This window comes from Apus apus, chromosome 6 (assembly GCF_020740795.1).
Source record: "Apus apus isolate bApuApu2 chromosome 6, bApuApu2.pri.cur, whole genome shotgun sequence".
NCBI classification, from domain to species: Eukaryota; Metazoa; Chordata; class Aves; order Apodiformes; family Apodidae; genus Apus; species Apus apus.
This window is the reverse complement of record NC_067287.1, coordinates 25,071,596-25,078,076: the sequence shown is the minus strand read 5'-3', so window position 1 is coordinate 25,078,076 and position 6,481 is coordinate 25,071,596. Positions and strand designations below refer to the sequence as shown.

General features: G+C 36.1%; 1 pseudogene; it reads right to left on the bottom strand.

Moving 5' to 3' along the window:
- Positions 1 to 5,248: 5,248 nt before the first annotated feature.
- On the bottom strand, positions 5,249 to 5,574 carry LOC127386597 (cytochrome b-c1 complex subunit 7-like; annotated as a pseudogene).
- Positions 5,575 to 6,481: the final 907 nt, after the last annotated feature.

Here is a 6,481-nt window from a genome sequence, read left to right as displayed (position 1 = left end):
AAGGATGGCTCTGAGAGTGCTCCTAGGTAAAAACTAATGAAAGTGTGTAGGAAATAAATATAAATTGCTCCTGTGACTATAGAATTTGACCTATCAGAGAGTTTATTCATATTTCTATTGCCAGAAATGTGTGATAAAAAGAAAGGAAGAATCTCTATATTTGCTAATATTCAGAGATGGGACTTTTGTAAAAATCTGTACATATAATATATGTATATCTGATATATGTATTCATCCTTTTTGCCACCTGCATAAGAAACACGTTTTATTTTCAAAGCTTCAACTTCTATTCAATTTCCTGGTTTGATAAGTATCACTTACATACTCTTTCAAGTACCTTTGATTTTTCTAGGGACTGTTCTCTCATACTTGTATTCATTTAGACAGTTAATTCCAAAGCAACCTGGATTAGGAACCCAGCTACCCCAGAATTTCTTATACAGAAAAAGAATGCTTATATCACATTACACAAGTATTTAATATCATTGTAACTAAACCTGCACTAAAACAGCTATCTGCATTAGTTGCATTACTCACCAAAATCTGCTTATAATCCAGCTCATGTACACTGCCAAAAGCAAGTATAATCCCATTGATTCAATGAATCTGTCCATACAGCTAAAAATAAGTAAGTAGGAAGCCTTACAGAGCTCATGTTTTTACCAATTTACTGAAAAACCCTAATAATTTCAGGCTGAAATCGCTGATCATGCTGATTTTATCAGATATGCTGCTTTTTTCCCCTTGTCATGTAAAGATTCCAGTGATAGAATTTATAATAATAATAATAAAAGGATTAACTTCATTCCAGATGACATTTTAATTCGTTCAAGTTTAATTACTCTGATTGTCAAGCTATAACACTTCTTTCAGATAAGGAAAAACTGATGAGAATTAGGTACTGAATAGAGGCTTTTCCATCACTAACTCATGCTATCACATATCCGTCTATTTCCACATCAGGCTGCTGTAACCTCGTAGTCTTTAATTACTGCCTTTTAAAGATAATAATTTAAATTCCATTGCTTTTACCATATAAATGTCATTCCTTATACAAATAAGGTCAGCCGTTTAGATGTATGTTTTAATATGTCCTCTAAATTTCATTTCATCTCTTTTTTAAGGCACCATGAGGCTTCTCACCCTGCTGTACTATCCACCTAAACATTAACACAATTCATATATCAACAGTTGTTGTCATGTCTTGCTATTTCCAACTCTCTTATAAAAGAAATCTACCAATTTTCATGGAAATATACAAACTCCAATCAAACCAGCAACAACTCTAACCATGGGATAAAGGAAATAAAGATCAGAAATAGGTGGGATAAATCAGACTTCTTTGCTTACTACTGCAGATGTTGGTGCATGTGCACAAACAGTTTTTCCCTATTTGCAGACCTCACATTCTGCTCAGTGATAAAAAAAATAGAAGTAAAATTGAAGCCTTTGCTCTTCCTATATGCTAAATAAAGGCCCCTGATGTTCAATAAAACAGGCAGTTACCTCAGTGTTAACAAGGCTGATGGAACAGTGTCTCATTTCTTATGTTTGAAGTCCTGAGTAACATGGCTGTGGGTACTTGTCTGATAAGAAATACATTTGCTACCTATTTGGAGTGTAAGTAGTGTTTTATAGACATCTTATTGTCTGGTTCATTTGGAATCTCATCTGGCTTCCACAGGGAAAAGATCCTTCAGTTCTCTTGGTAGTTTATGGTAGATTACCTCATGACAGTTGTATCTGTCAGACACTGGCTGATGCTTTCAGAAAAGCTGTGCCTAGTCCACATTTTCCCATTCAAGCAGGTAATGTCAGACTGACAACATGGAGCGACAGAAACCCAAGCTGAAAGATCACATTTGGAATCAACAAGGTGCAAGACAAAGGGAGGGACAGAGTTAGTAAATCAGCAACACTGTGAAAAAAGACATCCCAAACTAGAGCAATTTTGTTTCTCAGTCTGTTCCTTTCCATTTCGTTTGACTGAACAGAAATATTGTGGCATTATTGTTTGTCTTATGGAGAGAGACTATTCAATGAATTAAAACTTACAGATAAATTAAATCTGATGAAACATGCATGAAAAAAACAAATGAATTTATAAACATAGCACCCAGAAGAGGTATTCACATGCCAGGTAAACATAACATGCCATCAGGTTATGATCACTGAGATAAAATTATTTTATGAACATAGTATGTGAGTTGATTAGTGAGGCATAGCTCATTCAATTACCTCCAAAAGTCTCTTCCAACTTGAAGTATTTTATTAATATTGATATGAAATTACTTTTGTGATGTGTCTTAGATCATTGGAACTTCAGAAAGAGCAAACCTGAGGGCAAAAATACTATCCAAAGAGTACCTTCTGGAGACTTGTAGTAGAAATGGCAGGAAAATTTAACGTTTTCAAGTTTTTAGGCAGGAGCTGAAGCATCTTTCTTGGCATGTCTGGGTAAGCTAGAACACAATAGAATGGGGTTTGCCAGTGAGCACTCAGAGAAAGAAAAAATGGCCATGAAGTCTTTCACAGACAACTACTTCCCATGTTCTCCTGTTGAATGGTGAGATGATGAGCAAATAAGACCTGTGCAGATTTATTTATTTCATATATAAAAATATGTTTTTCATCAAATGTTTCATGTTACAAGTGATATTTCTTTTCAAGGACATAGCCTGCTCCATCAGCATTACTATAAGAGCTCCAAAGAAAGTGCAATGAAATGATAGTGCCTTTGGTCTAGAGCAGGACATTTTTTTGTACTTTTAAAGAATAATTTGTTTGGAAACATTCAAGTACCTTTCTCAAACCTGCAGAAGTAAATAGAGATTGCATACTGCATTTGAACAGGCAGAGAGATCAGGGATCAGAGACACTTTTTGTATCAATAATGACAACATGTGCAACATTTTTTCCCCCAGGAAGTTCTTAGATCTTGACATTTTGAAGGCAGTGAAGCCATTTCACTTATTTGTTGTTTTCAGGAGGATTTTGAACTACATTGAGCAGATGCTAAAACAGATGGACACTGCCTTTTGCAAAACTGGGAAAAATATCTGATTAGAAAATGCCATGGTATTGTTTCTTCTTTTTTACATCTGACCAAACTATGAAAGGACTTTCACTTGTCATAATTTAAGGAAAAGATAAATGCTAACACTACCTTAGTCAATAATAAGTAAGCTTCTAGTTCCTGTCCCTGCTCCACTCCTCTTTTCCTGAAGAGGGATCTCATGTTGGGTAGCCCCAGTCACTGTTTTTTCCCTGGGAAGAGCATTTCAGGGTGGCAAGAATCACATTGGACCATAGCTGAAGTCAGAGCAATTTCCAATGAGCAGAAGGCTCTGTAGAGATAGTAAACTCTGCTCTGACTGGGGATAGTGGCAACACCTTGGCAGGCTGATGTGTTTGCTATATTTTGTTCTTTCACCACGTGGGTGGTGGTCACTTTCACTACGTGAGCTAAATATCTTGCTGGAACCCAGCAGGACTGGGAGAAGGAAAAAAGAAGAGATGCTACTCCTCACCTCTTGATAGTGTCTTTCCTGACTGCTGCTTGCCCAGGGGCTGGAGGTGCTGTTGCTCTTCATAAAAACCTCCCTAAAGGTCCCCCGTACTCTTCCTTCTGGCCCTGCATCAGTCTGTTTGTCATTCAGAATTGTTGCATGGGGACATCTTTGTTGCTTGCATATAGCTGTTTCATCTCCAGGTTCAATCAACTTGAAAGAAAATTTATGTTGGTGTCTAGACGAACTTGCATCATAGCCAAAAAGGTCTGTGTTTGCCCTGATATTGGAGTTGTATGCTAGAGATCTGCCCATGAAAGAGTTACACATTGTGAACAGAAGACAAGGGGGGAAAAAGTGGATTTGTTAACTGATCTGTGTTCTGATCTTTCTTCTTCTATACATGACTCGTCTCTCCATGTTTTTTCTGTAAATTAGATAATGGGCTGCTTAACAGACCAGGCAATTTTTCTCAGGCTCTCCAGTAGCATTTGCAGAGGTATCAGCTGATGAGAGAATTCTCTGGTCTGCTTTCTCCATCACATCAGCCTGCCTTTTCCTTTTAATAACTTTATTTCTATTGTGTTCTGTTCCTCTGTGGTTTGATTTCTACCTCTGGCTTCCAAACAATATGAGAAACAATTGCAAACAATTAGAATCAATATGAATAATTGAATTTGCTTGATTGACTGAATTAGAAAAAGATTAAAACAAACTGGAATAAAACCCTAAAAATTCAGTTTTAGATACAGTAAAATACTTCACTCATGTCTAAATGGAATATTCGTATGTTTAGGTTTCTAAAACTTAACAGGATTTAGATCTATTTTGCAGTTCCTGCAAAAAAAGCAATTTTGATAGCAGAAGCACTTTACTTTTAAATTTTGGATGGTTTAGTACTTCTGTTTTTCTTCACTGAAAATAATCAAAATTAATTCAGGAAATGCTGTGTTCAACTCAAATTAGTAATTTGGGGTGAAAAACATTTCAGGCAAAAACACCCATCTCCTGTTTGAAACAAGTTTCTTTGTCGTGGTGATTTAAAGTAAATGTGAAAAATCTGCCTTTAGTCCCAGTTTGTCCTTTGACATCATGGAACCATATTGTGGGTGGATTTTTCTGATGATCTTTTTTGAGGCAAACCTGAAACATATCTGGAGCATGCCTGCTGGCAGCCTTGAAACTTGAATGAAGCACAGTACATGAACTTGTATAAATGCAAAATGTTAGTTTTACCGAAATTTCATCAGGCTCGATTTTAAACTGCTTATAAATATGCTGCATGAACTGTTTAACAATTTAATTTAAAAAAGGAGCAGCTTTTCTCGCTACACAATCAGTTTGCTAAATCCATTTAAAACAGTGGTGAAATGACAATAAGAGAATATTGATGCCACTGTAATTTTGTTGCAACAGTATGGTCATGTTATGTCCTAAGAGTGTTGGCTGAAGACTGAGAAGAGGCTCCAATCTCTTTAGACCACTGACTTTTTATGCCACTTTGAAAACAGATAAAAGAAATTAAATGTCATGTTAAAGACATAATGTTACGCAATGGAATGAGTGAACCTTAGAATTTATGCCTTTTCCTTCTCACATTCAATTCTGTACAGAACAGATTCAACTAACAAGCTGAAACAGTATTCCTCAGCCTCACATTTACCTCCCTCTAGACTTCTATAACCAAATGTTTAAAAATACCAGAAATACATGGGTATTTGCATGAAGCAGTTCTATAGTTATTTCTTGTTCCATGCTTCTCTTTCGAGTCTTTCACAGATTACTTCTTTTAGGTATGGTTAAAGATAATGCTTATCAATATTTCACCCACTGGTCCTTTGGAAGGGTCTGATGTTTCAGGCTTGAGTGCTCACTTAATGAGGAATATTCTTTCATTATAAAGATGTTCTGGAAGACTTCTCAGTGTTTCTTTTACATCCTTGTCTTCATACAAGGTAACATCTTGCATTAATCTGAGTTTGTTGAACCCAGCTGCATTATAATACCACTTACAAATCCTGTCTATCAGGTGACCACCTCCTGCAACTGATGCCCTCTCTGTCATCTTGACCCATATTACCTAAAAAAGCTGGCCAAAATGATCTTCGAGGTCCCTTCCAACCTGGCATTCTATGATTCTACGTTCAGAACCATGAAACAACCACTTATTTTCCACTGTGTATCCACAAATCTGTAATATTTTTCTTCTAGCATAGATCATATTCTCCATGCTTTTATCCTCATACAAAAATTACATGGAAAAATTACTGTGTACCTCCTAACATTTTTATGATGCAGTAACCACATCCAACATTTAACACCTCCATTAAGCTGAAAATATTAAAAATATCCTTAACCTGATTCTTCCTACCCTTGACTCAGTTTGTCACTGTTGCTGGCTTGGGATTTTTTCAGAATTATGTGCATCAGCTAAATCCTTAATTTGATTTAAGAATCATACTGGTGGCCCTCATTCTTCTCTTTTTATACTCTATATAAATTAAGAAGAAAGCACAATAGTCTGTCAAGCAGCTGTTCTGTCTCAGAAGTGACCCAGATAAGGAGGCCAATAACTACTAGATTTCAAAAAGCTTACCTTTCTCACCATATTTTTGTATAATTTTGAAACAATTCACTTACCTCCCTTCTATCTTTCAACATAAAGAGTTTCTTTCATGTGAATAACAGAAAAAACACAGTCAATAATTGAGAAAAAACCAGGAACCAACTACTGTGGCTAAAATAACATGCCAGACTAGTTGCCTCAAAGAGAGGCAGTTTAAATGGCATTACAGCTTCTTCAGCACAGCTCACAGCAACTCCCACCCCCATTGCTTTTCAAACAGCTGTGGATTATTATAAAGAATCATGAACTGAACCAAAAAGCCCTCCTTAGGGTAATTTCTTATCACTAAACTGTTAATGAAGATCTGATGTTGATGGAGAAATGGTCCTTAATACAAAGGAATTAT